Source organism: Tursiops truncatus, chromosome 5, assembly GCF_011762595.2.
Source record: "Tursiops truncatus isolate mTurTru1 chromosome 5, mTurTru1.mat.Y, whole genome shotgun sequence".
Lineage (NCBI taxonomy): Eukaryota > Metazoa > Chordata > Mammalia > Artiodactyla > Delphinidae > Tursiops > Tursiops truncatus.
The window spans coordinates 24,015,582-24,031,243 of NC_047038.1; the positions used below are offsets into that span (position 1 = coordinate 24,015,582).

The 15,662-nt window shown below is 35.0% G+C and overlaps 1 protein-coding gene across 1 annotated transcript in view; it reads right to left on the reverse strand.

The window, feature by feature from the left end:
- Positions 1 to 15,662, reverse strand: part of LOC109548754 (uncharacterized) — a 117,504-nt gene that overhangs the window by 6,737 nt on the left and 95,105 nt on the right. The window contains exons 5-6 of the mRNA XM_073804919.1: positions 1,892 to 1,951; positions 69 to 140 (exon numbers count right to left, since the gene is read on the reverse strand). The gene's annotated coding sequence lies outside the window, so the exon portion shown is untranslated. The remainder of the gene's footprint in view (positions 1 to 68; positions 141 to 1,891; positions 1,952 to 15,662) is intronic.

Consider the following 15,662-nt stretch of genomic DNA (forward strand, 5'->3'; position numbering starts at 1 on the left):
ATTGGTTAGAATACACCAACTGAAGTTCTAGAGTCTAGAAGTCCGAGAGCAATATTCTGGGCAATTACCTTTCTGGTGAGAATGCTTCCTGACTTGTAGCCACCTTCTTGCTGTGCCCTCGTATGTCCTTTTCTTGGTTCCTGTGCACACAGAGAGACATTGAGAGTGTGCAAGCTCTGGTATCTCTTCTTAAAAGGACATTAATCCTATCAGATCAGGCCTCCACCCTAATAATCTCATTTAACCTTAATTATTTCCTTAGAGGCCCCATCTCCAAATACAGACACACTGGTGGTGTGGGCTTCAATATATGGAAGTATGAATTTTGGAGGGACACAAACATTCAATCTCTAACAGATATATTATCCTCTCTGAGTCATGTTGCCATCAACCAAACCTAGATTGGATAATCTAACAAGTAAGAAGAAAGCTCATTTGTTACATTAAAATCTTTAAATACATACGTGGTACTGTAAATAATTTCTAGAGGTTAATGGTAGCTGCTTAAATCAAACTCTATACATCCACGCCTCAAAAATATCTAAATTTGAGAGTAATATAAGTTCATACATGACTTACGACTTCAATATTACTAGGAGACAGAATACCAAAAACTTCAAATTAACAGTATGTGGAGAAATAAATCCAAATTCCATCTGTGATCCTACTCTCACTGTAAGACAAATGGGGAAGGGGAGCCGTAGGAGGCTCAGTTTTTTAAAAAGGGAGGGTTTGGAGTAAAGAATAATTTCAAAAGGACAGGAAAACCTACCACCAGAAAGACACCATCCAGGACTAAATGTCAAATGAAGATATTATGACTTGGTAGTACAGGAAATGCGCTTGAAAGTGCACTGGAATGAAACATTGATTCTGGGGTACAATCACATAAATAGAAAAGGAATGACAATGAAGGATGAAGGGAATGTCAATGAAGAATGAAGGGAATGTAAGTATCCTGCAGAAATAAAAAGGAGACAGGAACAACACAGGCTAAGCCATTCTCTCACCACCAACCACTAACTCTGTTCAATAAAGAAATTGTACTTCACTATAGAAACCAAAAAAGGCACTCCTGAACATGAGACTGTTTCCAAAAGGCACAGGAACAGAAAAAAGCAAACTACAGACTAATCTCCTTAAGAAGAAAACAGAAATGCAAATTATTTCAGTTGATGAAAATGTCTAGAACAATAAATTTTAAACCTAAGTGCAAAAAGGAACAAACTAGAAGTGGATCTAGTTTTGATCAAACTCGGGGGAAAAAAGTTGAAGGAAAAAAACAACCCATATCAGTTTTTTTTTAAATTACAAGAATTTAACTTATTATAGATATGTAAGAAAACAAATAGGAAAGTGATATATATATATATATATATATATATATATATATATATATATATATATATATATATATATATACACATGGTACCCAAAGTATCTATGTAGGTATATAATATGGGGAGTTAACATTCAGTCATAATTTCACTTTCAATAAACAGCATGCACGATCTTAAGTCTCTCTTCCTTGTGCTAAGACGATTTGCTTTAATTGATTTACTAAAATGTATTTTCATGTCTATCATATCTAATAATAAAAGGCTGGCATTTTTATATCTTCCTTAATTTTTCTAATAATTATTTTTTATCTTGCAAAATCAGTCTACATTACATTGGGGGAAACAGTCATTAAAGAGATTGAGAAGCTATATAGTTTACGTTACTTAAAATGTATATACAAAACATCCCTACATGTTTCATAATGCTATTCAAAGCTACATATCAAATATATTAGATTGGTATATGTATAATGTATATGATATACAGAGAGAGATTATACGATCACATTCTACTTTGTGGCCATGTAGTATCCATACAAATGCACACTTACATAACACAATCTGGTCCTTCTTTTAAGCACATATATGATAGAATGGAAGGATTTCCAGCACTGTGAATAAAACAAATAATTAAAATAAATAGTAAATAAATAAAACTTGAATGGGGTCCTATACTGACCACTGATGATAGTTTCATTAGTTAAGCATGAAATGAGCTAATCTTTCTACATCCAAGACCAAGAAAATTTAAAATATAATATGTGACAATCCAAAATTATGCTAAAATACTATAACCCTTTACCTGTATTTTGAGAACCCCTTGAAAGTGATCCAAATCCTTAGTCAATAACATTTTTTTAAAAATTTTACCTTTCATCCATTTAAACACACTTGGTGGTTCTGCCTGTGCTTATTATTTTCATCCATATCTCTCTCTCAAACAAAATATAGGAACATTTTCTTTTCATCTTGCAATTTTAGGACTGTATCTTCTCTTTTCTATTGGTATGATAATGTATAATTGCTTGTGCACTGGGGCTAAGCCCTCTTTCCTCTCAATTCTGAAATTCTGTTCCTTTATGTCCTTCACCCTGGTTTTACCTGTTTAAGGCGTTTAACTCCACAAATCCTTATCTAACACAAAGTAGACACTTTGTGAGAGTTGGAAAAGGGGCCGAGGTATGGAGGGGTGATAAGGTGGGTGAAATTGTAGAGAAACTGGGCCCACAAAAAGAATTTCTTTGGCAAGATGGACAAAAAAAAAGCTATTCAGAGATGAGGTGTTTATTCTCTCGTGTATATATATATATATATGTATGTATATATATATATATGACAATTCAGTCTCATCAGTGCTGCAATATTTAACAACTATTTTTCTTATATCAAATTAGCTGACATTAAAAAATTCTGATAGTACTTAAATCTTACAAGTTACTTAGGAGAGAAGGGGCCATACTTTTTATTTTCAGGGGCTTTCAGAGATATAATTAACTGATAAATTACATATTTTTTTGGAAAGCCACAAGCACTGTAGGAAAAAAATAATAAGAGCTTGCCTAGAGTGTTCAAAAAGAGCAAGGGTAAGAGTGAGGCTGGAACTCAGTGAGTAAGTGAAGGAGAGAAACCAGAGCAGGTCAGAGAGTTTGGGGTTAAATGGACAATATGAAACCTGCAGGCCAAGGTATGGACGCTGGCTTTTAGTCTTAGTGAAAAGGAGAATCATGGCAGAGTTTAAGCAGAGGAGTGACAAACTCAAACGTATTTTAAAAGAATCACTCTACCATTTTGAGGAAAATACTGTAAGAGGTCACATGTAGTAGCAGAAGTATCTGTTAGGAAGCTGTAACAGAAACCTTGATCAGAGTACATTTGGGGTGATAACAAAAGAGGTAGTATACAGGTATTAGGTAATTCATACATTTTGAGGTTAGGGGAAACAGGAATTTCTGAAGTATTGGGCGAGTGGTATGAAAAGCAGCAGTCATGGAGGCTTGAGGTGCCTGTGCAACTGGAAAATTATGAATCCTGACTGAGATGAGTAAGGTGAAAGGTGGAATATGTGTGGAGTTAGACACCACAGGTGTCTAATTTTGGACATGATAAATTTGAAAGTGTTTCACATTCTAGAAGAGATTTCAAGTACTCAACTTGATATATGGGTATGTAGTTCCAGACCCAACATAACAGATCTTTTCATATTTACTAAATCAACTGAATGAAAGTCCTATCTTGGTATCAACTTTCATCAGAATATCTTTTCATATGTGCTCCAGCCATTTAGATTTCTGTGTGAGAGGATTATCCATTCCTAACTATTTTTCTGTCAGTTTTTCTATGGAGATGTCTTAAATTCTTGTCTTAAATTAACTTATTAACTTAATTAAATTAAATTAATTAAATGCTCAAATCCTGTATATTAAGGACAAGACTTCTAGTTTGAGATTCTGAATAGACCACATCAAGGGATGCAGGGAGGAAGAGAAGTGGGTGCTTTGGGTGGAGTTACACATTTCTAACATCGGTTAAAATATAAAGTACATACCAGAGTCAGAAATATTGTTCAGCTAAACAGGTTAGGTTTACATGATGAACATGAATTCTGGAGACAGACTGCTCAGATTCACACCCCAGCTCTGCTAATTGCATGGTGTTAGGCAAATTTCCTTTTTCTTTTTGCCTCAGTTTTTTCATTTGTTTGGGTTGCCTTTTTAAAAATTTGTTTGATATGTAGGCTGGGGTAAGTGGAATGAGATTGCATAGAGGATCACTGGATATTACAGTTGACCCTTGAACAGCTCTGGGGCTAGGGACACCAACTTTCCACACAGTCAAAAATCTGTGCATAACTTTACAGTCGACCCCCAGTATTCACATTTGCAGATTCAACCAACCATGGATCATGTAGTACGGTAGTACATATTTATTGAAAAACATCCACATATAAATGGATCCACACAGTTCAATCCCAAGTTGTTTAAGTTCAAGGGTACTACACAACTTCTTCATCCACCTTTGTATTTCATTTTGCTTTGTAGTGATCATATCATTCTTTTAGAATTAGAATTTAAGAAATTTTAAAACTTCTAGTTTTTGCATCTTATAAGTAATTTATATTGCTATATTTTATGTTTTTATTGTATTTATAAAATACATATTTATTCAATTAAAAAATTGATGTATACCTAAATTATTCCCTTGCTTATTGAAGTACTCCATTGAAAATATTTATTGTTATGAACTATTGTTAGATAAACTTTTTGGATTATTCACTCAAAATTCCTTCTGAGAATGCAGAGTATAATCAGTGCCTTCTGGTGGTCTCCATGGATAGGAATCCACATCTTGGCAGTTTACCTAATTCCACCAGCAAAAGGTATGTGCTGGCTTAATGCCTTGGTCAAACGTGGGTATGAGCATGCCAAAGTTGTCTGCCAGCAATCTTTACTGACCTGAGCCTGAATCTCTGTCAGTGAGGGCTTTTAATGTGGGATTTTAATGCCTGAATTTGATTTTTAAAAATTAAAATGTTTACTTTTCAACTATGACATTTTTCCTATACAAAAATAAGCCTTTGAGAACATCATTCAGGCTAGCCTAAATGAGCTTATGTTTCCAACAAATAATTCCATCGTTTGTCTTTCCATATCTGCTTCATTTTGACACTTAAATTTAGCAACTTTCCCTAAAGCCAGTTGAAGATCTTCTTTTCCTTTTCATGACACAGACTAAACTTTTATCTACGGAAATTCATATTTTACTGAAGTATTCTTTTTTATTTACTCTTGTGGAGAAATGCCTCAGTCTTTCATTACCTTATTTAACTTCTAGTCATTTCAGTTAGATTTATTTCAAGCAACATTTAAAAAAGTACTGTATGCCAAAAATATACTGTCACCATTTTGCAAAGATGAAAAAATTTGAACCCTGTTATCCTCAGGTAATGTAGCTTACAAGTATGCATTGTTTCCTTAGCTTTTGGCATCCATAGAGCACTCAACTGGAATTCATGTCCCCATAGACTAATAGTTTCATGAAATTTTATGAAGATTCAAATCAATTTTAAATAAAACCTGTTATATCAGTAGGAGGAATAAATTTGTTTGCAATCCTCCAGTAGACAAGTAAATCTGGTTTATGATATTTAAAAAAAAAAACCAAGAGTCATAGGGAAGGCTCTACAACCATTAACTTTTTTCTCAATAATTATTTCTGTTAAATTAGAATATGCTAACTTATAACTGTATGCCATAAGAATGCTAGCAAATACTTGAAAACTCATAAATTGTATGTATGTAAATTGAATGTAAATCCAGAAATTATGGAGAAGTTTCTCATTGAAGATTACTTTCAGCATCTTAGAAGCTAAATTAACAAGCCTATTACTCTCAAGTTGAAATATTGCATTTTTCATCTTCAGAGTCAGTGGCAAATGGATTCTCTTTATAATCTTTTCTTAAATTGAGCTCTTTATTTCTTCCTGCCCACTGGAACATGTGAAAGTGTTTGTTAAAACAACCCCAATCATCATTTTATCTTCCTGATGGATTAAAACAAATCATAAACAAAAATCCAAAAATATATGGAAATTAAACACCACAAACTGCACACCATTGGGTCAAATGAGAAATCAAAAGGGGAATTAGAAAATATCTTGAGACACATGAAAATAAAAACATAGCATACCAAAATTTATGGCATGTAGTAAAAGCAGTAATAAGAGGGAAATTTATAGTGGTAAATGTCTGCATTTTAAAAAGAAAGTATCTCAAATCAACAACCAAAATTTACACCTCAAAAAACTAAGAAAAGAACAAATAAATCTGAATTTAGCAGAAGGAAGGAAATAATACAGATTAGAGCAGATATAAATAAAATAGAGAATAGAAAAACAGAGAAGAAAGTACCAATGAAACTACGACTTGATTCTTTGAGGAAAAAAAAAAACAGAATTAACCAGACTTTAGCTTGATGACTAATAAAGATAAAGACCCAACTGACATCAGAAGAGAGGAGGCATTACAATGGATGCCACAGAAATAAAATTATGAGACTACTATGAACAATTATATACCATCAAATTGGATAACACAGAAGAAATGGATAAATTCCCAGAAACATGCAACCTACCAAGATTGAATGTTAAAGAAAATCTGAACAGACTCACAACAAATAGGGAGACTTGTAATCGATAATCGAAAACCTCCCAATAAAGGAAAGCCCAGCACCGGAGATATGACATCAGTGAAGAATTCTATGAAACATAAAGGAAAAATAAACCCAATCCTTCTCAAAGTCTTCCAAAAAATTGTAAATGAGGGAACACTTCTCAAATTTTTTTATGAGTCCAATATTACCCTGATACCAAAACCAGACAAAGACACCACAAGAAAAGATTACAGACCAATATCCTTAATAAGTATTGATGCAAAAATCCTCCGTAAAACACTAGCAAGCCAAATTCAACAGCACATGAAAAGGATTATATATCATGAACAAGAAGGATTTATCCCTGGGATGCAAGGTGATTCAACATGTGAAAATCAATAAATGTAACACAACACATTAACAAAACAAAAGACAAAGATCACAAGAGAATCTCAACTGATGCAGAAAACGTATTTGACAGAGTCCAACACTCTTTCAGAATAAAAACATCACAAAATATGATTGAAGAAAATTACCTCAACATAATAAATATCTCACATATGAATATCTCACAGCTAACACAATACTCATTGGTGAGAAACTGAAAGTTTTTTCTCTATGATCATGAACAAGGCAAGGATGACCACTCTTGCTACTTCTATTCAATATATTATAAGAAGTCCCAGCTAAAGAAATTAGGCAATAAGAAGAAATAAAATAATATTCTATATAGAAAACCCTTAAGATTGCACACACACAAAAATATTAGACCTAATAAATGAATTTAGCACAGTTGCAAGGTATTAAAGAAACACCAAAAAAGATCTGTTGAATTTCTATACAATGAACAATCTGAAAGGGAATTAAGGAAACAATGCTATTTACGATAACATCAAAAATAACAAAATATTGGGAAAAATTGTATCAAGGATGCAAAAAACATGCATACTCAAAACTATAAAACATTGCTGATACAGACTTTAAAAGGCACAAGTAAATGGAAAGACATCTAATGTTCATGGGTAGGAAGACTTCATAATGCTAAAGTGTCTATCCTATGTAAAGTGATCTACAAAATAAAAGAAATCCCTACCAAATGCCAAAGGCATTTTTTATTTTTTGGAGCAATAGAAAAATCCATTATAAAATTCATAGGGAATCTTAGAAAACCCTGAGTAGCCAAAATAATTTTGAGAAAGAAGAACAAAGTTAAAGGTCTCAAACTTCCTAATTCTAAAACATATCATATAGCTACAATAATCAAAAGAGTATGTTATTTGCTTAAAAACATATATAGACCAATGGGACAGAAAAGAGCTCAGAAATAAACCCATGTGTACATGGTCAAATGATCTCATGTTAAGTATTTTTACCACAATAATAAAAAAAAAAATGTCAGATCAAACTTGTCCTCTGGATGGTAGTAAAGTTAAAGATTGGTAAAGTACAAAATAATAATGTATTTAACTCCCCCAAATTATTTTTAAAGTATTCATTCATTTACCACAAGCATTCATAGTACCATATATGTACAAAACCATATTTTTTTCAAAATGAAATACAACTAACTCTTGAAGAAAATGTTGATAATGAGAAACATTCTATTGGAATAATCAGAATCCAGACTACTTGCATTACATATCATGCAATGCCCATGTGATGTTTTTCATCAAATATAACTATTTTTATAAATTTCTGACCATCAGAATTTCAGTTTTATCTTTTAAAAATGCTAGAAGAGATTTTATATCTGAATTATCACAATTATTTCTATTATCTCAGTCAACAGAAATATATGCCATATCCTCACTATAGAGCATATACAGTTGCCTACAGAGTTGCAGGAAAAGGTATTTTAATTTTGACTTAGTTCATAAACCAGCACATTGACAATATGTGATAGCCACTTATTTGAACTTATTAATGTTCCCATATTTTAAAATTAAGTAAGAATGTATACTAACCAACACCTGCATGAAACATCATTCAATCCTGTATTTCCTTTTAAGTTTTGATATTCCCATTTTATTTTCAGGTCTTTCCTGTACTCATTTCTTCAGTGCTATTGTGCTCTGATGTGGCATTTTACCCTCATCTGTCATTTTTTTCTGTATTTTACCTATGAGCAATTAAAATCTCATCCTTCTGGGCTTCCCTGGTGGCGCAGTGGTTGAGAGTCTGCCTGCCGATGCAGGGGACGCAGGTTCGTGCCCCGGTCCGGGAGGATCCCACATGCCGCGGAGCGGCTGGGCCCGTGAGCCATGGCTGCTGAGCCTGCGCATCCGGAGCCTGTGCTCCGCAACGGGAGAGGCCACAACAGTGAGAGGCCCGCGTACCAAAAAAAAAAAAAAAAAAAAAAAAAAAAAAAAAAAAAAAATCTCATCCTTCTAAAGGATAATGACTCCCATAAACACAAATACATACAATCTATGTCTGTCTCTTGAGTTGTTGCTCCAAATAACCATATCCTCCACTTAAAGACTTGGGAAGCACCTCAAAAACTCTATTTAATACTTTAAGGAATAGAGTCCATCATGTCCCTCTTTTGTTAAAAAGAAAATGTAAACTATATATAAACACATGAACTACATTTAGTAACCTCAAAATAAAGCTGTAAATAATCATTTTAATGTTCAACCCAAATCTGTATATAACATGGACTTTTATTAAATATAATCATTAAATGCCTTTTTATTCCAATTGGAGATTCTAAATATATGAAGGGGAGCAAGATTTGCTACCCCAAAATATGTCTCTTTGGCATAAGAAGTATTTTGAGCTGGTTATGTTTAAGAAAGAGTAGACACAAGAAGAGCTCTGAAAAGAGAGTAGATGTTACTCTGTGTAAGGAACATCTACATTTATAAAGGAAATCACCATTTGTAGATTTCGCTTATGAATATAAAGGTGTCTCCCTCTCTGTATCAGAAAGAGAAGAATGACTAAAAACTCTAGACATTCTTATCTATGGAGAAGGCATGGATGTAAATCATCATGACAACCATATACTGTTTACTGTGCTTTTCCTGGTACCTCTCATAACTGGCCTTCCCCCAACAAACTCAAAAATTTTTTTAAATTGAGGTATAATTGACATACAACATTACATTAGTTTCAGGTGTACATGATTCAGTATTTGTATGTATTGTAAAATTACCACCACAAGAAGTCTAGTTAACATCTATTACCATACATAGTTACAGAATTTTGTTTTTTTCAACATCTTTCTCTTGTCTTTAGCTTGAGGTGGTATTTAGGTAATGGCTTGGACCATTTCAGGGGGTTATTCACACTTTCCCTGTGTATCTTCCATGTATACAGGAGGTACAGAATTTATTAAACTTTTATTTATTTTTCTCCTGTTGATCTATCTTTTTATTACAGGGGGTCTTACAAGAACCTAGAAGGGTAGTAAAAATTATTTTTCTTCTCCAACAGTTTGGCAACCCACAATGGGACCACTGGAGGCACCATACTAATTTGGGGCCTGCAGAAGGGATCCTGGAAAACTGGCGAAAGCCAGCAAACGGTAAGAATTCTTATCAGAGTTAGCTCTCCTAGATCTTTCTCCGTAGTGCCCAGTCAAGAGAGGAAGGTAAAAATTTCTTGTCTCTTCCTTTCTAAACTGAAGTTCCTTGGAGAAAATATTTGTGCAAACTAATTTCTTGGGTATAGCAACTCTGGTAAAGATTTTCTCAGGATAACTCTTGTTTTCTATTGATCCCTTTCCTCACAGAGATGGTCATTGTTTTCTTTTTTTTTTTTTTTTTTTTTTTTTTGTGGTACGTGGGCCTCTCACTGCTGTGGCCTCTCCCGTTGCGGAGCACAGGCTCCAGACGCGCTGGCTCAGCGGCCATGGCTCACGGGCCCAGCCGCTCCGCAGCATGTGGGATCTTCCTGGACCGGGGCATGAACCCGTGTCCCCTGCATCGGCAGGCGGACTCTCAACCACTGCGCCACCAGGGAAGCCCAAGCATTCCTTTTTGATCCCACCATGATAGCACTTAGATCTGGATTATGTAAACTGTCAATAATACATGTTTTGATGTACAGCCTTCTGTCTCAAAAAACTTATATAACCTGTGTCTTGACTTCTAATGGGCGGGACAATTCTCAGAGGTTTCTGAGACTCTCTTCCTCTGTTATAATCCTCAAATTTGGCTCAAATAAAATTTTCCAATTCATTCTTAGATCGACTGATGAATTTGTCAATGCTACTTAAAATAGTTATCCAAAACCCTTTGGTGATTTCCACTGTAGAGTTTTACTAAGTTAAATGATAAAAATTCATTGAATATCTAGATAATTTCCAAATAAAATACTGAAACATTAATTGCTGAACATAGTTTTATCTACTTTTGGATTCTTATTACAGAGAAACTAAAGATATTTGGATCTATTACTAAACATGTTCTATGTTACATTTAAAGATTGTACTATGAAGAAGTATATGCTTTTAGAAAGTATGAAATGTATTTGCCAACCTAAAGAATGCTGATTTAATGGTTCATAATTGCCTTCTTTTTAGTTAACACTGGAAAGTAAGGTTTCTAATGGTTAAGAATTGTAATTAATATATGTAATTAAAACTACTAGAAATAACAAGTGAAACAACTTTGTATGCAAGGAGAGTAGGATATGTTTTTGGCTAAGAAAATATATGAGACATATTTTTGGTAAAGCAAAGAGTAATTTTTGTCCTGGTTTATTCAGAATGAAAATGAGGAGAATAAAGGACAAACTAAATAGCTATAGAAATTTGGGGGCAAGACAGAGAGAAATTTAACTTATGTAGTCAAGCTGGCTAAAATGTAATGAATTTAAGCTCTTTTAAAGTAAGTTTAACATCAATAATGAACTAAAACTTAATTTTCTTTCATCTGCTAAAAGGACAAATTATGCTTGGACTGTTTTTCTGCTCTTGATAAGACACTGTAAAAGGTTTTTCTTTACCTTTTGAATAATCCTCCCAGAAAACAAAGACTTTGCATTTTATCAAAATAATTTTATCTGTAAATTGGTGCAGCCACTATGGAAAACAGTATGGAGGTTCCTTAAAAAACTAAAAATAGAGTCTCCAGAGGAGGAGTCAAGATGGTGGAATAGGAGGACATGGAGTTCACCTCTCTTCACAAGTACTAGTTTGGCCAAAAAGTTCGTTCGGGCTTTTCTGTACAATGTTACGCAAAAACCCAAACAAAATTTTTGGCCAAACCACTACATCAAGAATACATCTACAAGTGGAACGATTGACACAGAGCACCTGCTGAACACTACTGGAGGACCTCGGACACCTAAAAGGACAAGAAAAATCCCCATGCAACTGGGTAGGATGAAAGAGAAGAAAAAGAAAAGAGGAAATGGGTTGGGACCAGCACACCAGGGTGGGGAGCTGAAGAAGAGGAGAGGTTCCCACACTAAGGAAAGCCCCCTCACAGCAGGGAGACCAGCTGGGACAGAGAAGGAGCTTCAGGGGATTGGAGGGGAGAGCAGCAAAAAGTCTGTGGAAGACAGGGCAGAGTAAGACCTATGCACATGGTCTGTGCTGCAGCCCTGTGCACCCCAGCCTGGGTCATGTGTCTCCTGGTGTGGAGGGGGTCTGGGTGCTGGAACATGGGGTTTGGAGTGCAGACCCAGTGAGGGGACAGCTATTGGCTGTAAAAAGACAGCCTGAAGGGACAGGAGTAAGGAGCTCCACAACCCAGAAAGTTTGCAGAAGAAGCCAGGGTCACCATAGAAGCAAGGTGCCATTGTTGAGTGGCACGCAAGGTGCCCTTGTTGAGTGGCATGCAAGCAGCCCCCTTCCCCTACCTACCAGCCCCTGCCTCCACTGGCATGTGGAGGGGCACCCACCTGAGCAGGCTCACCTGCCCCTCAAGACAAACACCCCACCACCCCCACTCCGGCAGCACTGGAGAGCTGGAGCACTGCCCTAGCCAAAACACCTGTGGAACAACCAAATGGACAAGTGCTCCCACAGCTGAGACAGGTCTGGCTTTAGCAGCTGTGGGCTCTGTGGGCACGTAAACATGGGCATGGGGCCAGGCCAGAGTCTGAGCTGCCTCCACAGCCCCCACAGTGGGTCCAGGTACACAGAGCTGGAGGAATCAGGCTCCCTGCCTTCAGACTACACCACAAAGCTCCCTGACTTCAGATCATACTACAAAGGCACAGTAATCAAAACAGTATGGTACTGGCACAAAAATAGAAATATAGATCAGTGAAACAGGATAGAAAGTCCAGAGATAAACCCACACACCTATGGTCACCTAATCTGTGACAAAGGAAGCAAGAATATATAATGGAGAAAAGTCAGTCTCTTCAATACATGTTGCTGGGAAAACTAGACAGCTACACGTAAAAGAATGAAATTAGAACACTCTCTAACACCATACACAAAAATAAACTCAAAATGGATTAAAGACCTAAATGTAAGACCAGACACTATAAAACTCTTAGGGGAAAACATAGGAAAAAGACTCTTTAACATAAATTGCAGCAAGATCTTTTTCAATCCATGGCCTAGTGATGAAAATAAAAACAAAAACAAAAAAATGGGACCTAATTAAACTTAAAAGCTTTTGCACAGCAAAGGAAACGTAAACAAAATGAAAAGACAACCCTCAGAATGGGAGAAAATATTTGCAAACAAAGCAACTGACAAGGTATTAATCAACAAAATATACAAATAGCTCATGCAGCTCAATATTTTAAAAAAAAACCCAATCAAATAATGGGCAGAAGATCTAAATAGACATTTCTCCAAAGAAGACATACAGATGGACAAAAAGCACATGAAAAGATGCTCAACATCACTGATTATTAGAGAAATGCAAATCAAAACTACGATGAGGTATCACCTCACACCAGTCAGTATGGGCATCATCAAAAAATCTACAAACAGTAAATGCTGGAAAGGGTGTGGAGAAAGGGGAACCCTCCTACACTGTTGATGGGAATGTAGACTGGTACACCCACTATGGAAAGCAGTATGGAGGTTCCTTAAAAAACTAAAAATAGAGCTACTGTATGATCCAGTAACCTCACTCCTGGGCATATATCCAGGAAAAACCATAATTCAAACGGATGCATGCACCCCAATGTTCATTGCAGCACTATTTACAATAGCCAGGACATGGAAGCAACCTAAATGTCCATGACAAATGAATGGATAAAGAAGATGTACATATATATACAATGGAATATTACTCAGCCATAAAAAAGAATGAAATAATGCCATTTGCAGTGAAATGGATGGACCTAGAGATTGTCATACAGAGTGAAGTCAGTCAGAAAGACAAATATCATATAATATCACCTATATGCAGAATCTAGAAAAATGGTACAGATGAACATATTTGCAAAGCAGAAATAGAGTCACAGATGTAGAAAACAAACTTATGGTTACCAAGGGGGGAATGGGGGGGTGGGATGAATTGGGAGATTGGGGTTGACATATATATACTACCTTATATAAAATGGATAGCTAATAAGAACCTACCGTGTGGAACAGGGAACTCTACTCAGTGCTCTGTGGTGACCTATATGGGAAGGGAATCTAAGAGAGTGGATATATGTATATGTATAACTGATTCACTTTGCTGTACAGAAGAAACTGTATTGCTGTACAGAAACTGTATTGCTGTACAGAAATACAACATTGTAAAGCAACTGTACTCCAGTAAAAATGAATAGAAAATTTAAAAAAAGAGTTGCCATATGACCCAGCAATCCCAATCACGGGCATATATCTGGATAAAACTATAATTTGAAAAGACAGATTCACCCCAATGTTCATAGCAGCACTATTTACAATAGCCAAGACATAGAAGTAATCTAAATGTCCATCAATGGATGAATGGATAAAGAAGATGTGGTGTGTGTGTGTGTGTGTGTGTGTGTGTGTGTGTGTGTATATATATATATGTATGTATATATATATATGTATACACACACACACACACACACACACACAATGGAATACTACTCAGCCATAAAAAAGAATGAAATAATGCCATTTGCAGCAACATGGATGGACCTAGAGATGATTATACTAAGTGAAGTAAGTCAGAGAAAGAAAAAGAGCATATGATATTACTTATATGTGAAATCTAAAATATGATACAAATGAACTTATTTACAAAACAGAAACAGTGTCACAGACATAGAAAACAAACTTATGGCTACTAAAGGGGGAAGGGGGTGGGGGAGGGATAAATTAGGAGTTTGGGATTAGCAGATACAAACTGCTATATATAAAATAGATAAACAAGGTCCTACTATGTAGCACAGGGAACTATATTTAATATCTTGTGATAAACCATAATGGAAAAGAACATGAAAAAGAATATATATATATATAACTTAATCACTTTACTATACATCAGAAACTAACACATTGTAAATCAACTATACTTCAATTAAAAAAAATTTTTTTAATTAAAAAAATAATTTCCTCTGCTTCATATTGTGTTTATTAGATCTTTGATTACATATGTTAAAATATAAGCTGAGGTTTATTAAACATTTTAAGAGTTTATTTGAGCAAAACTTGATTCAAATAGGCAGCAACCAATATAGAAGACAGAAAGGAGCTCCAAGGAGCTATACAAAATAAAAGACTTTTATAGGCAGAAGGGAGCAGGAAAAAGGAAGTTATACTAGACAAAAAAGTGTGTTGGTTATTTCAAAGTTACTTTCCTGTAGGAGATGGCAGGAGTCTATCATGCAGATTACCTAACTAGTGCTGATCAGGAAATTCCTAATTGAATTGTTTAATATTCCATTTCAGGGAGAAACAAAACTGTAACTGAGTCTTGGATTGCTGACATGGGTCTTAGCATAAGTAACTTCATTTTGAGCCTATTGTCTTGTTTTTTAACACTTAAGAAAATCATATGTTCTCAATATTAAAAAGCCAAGTTTTGCTCACAACTATGTAACCTTTTGTATTTGCTTTGGTAATCTTATTGTAACTTTGAGTAAATAGATATTATTCAGAATGATTTGTGATACTACTTAGTCATGTCCAAGTATTTTGATATTTGACAAACTTTCCCAAAACAAATTCTACATGAAACCTTTTTGACCTAGAACTAACTTTGAGATATTTCAGAGCTCTGCTGTAACATCTCAAAAGAAATGCTTCTCTCTTCTCTTAAAAAGAGACATTAA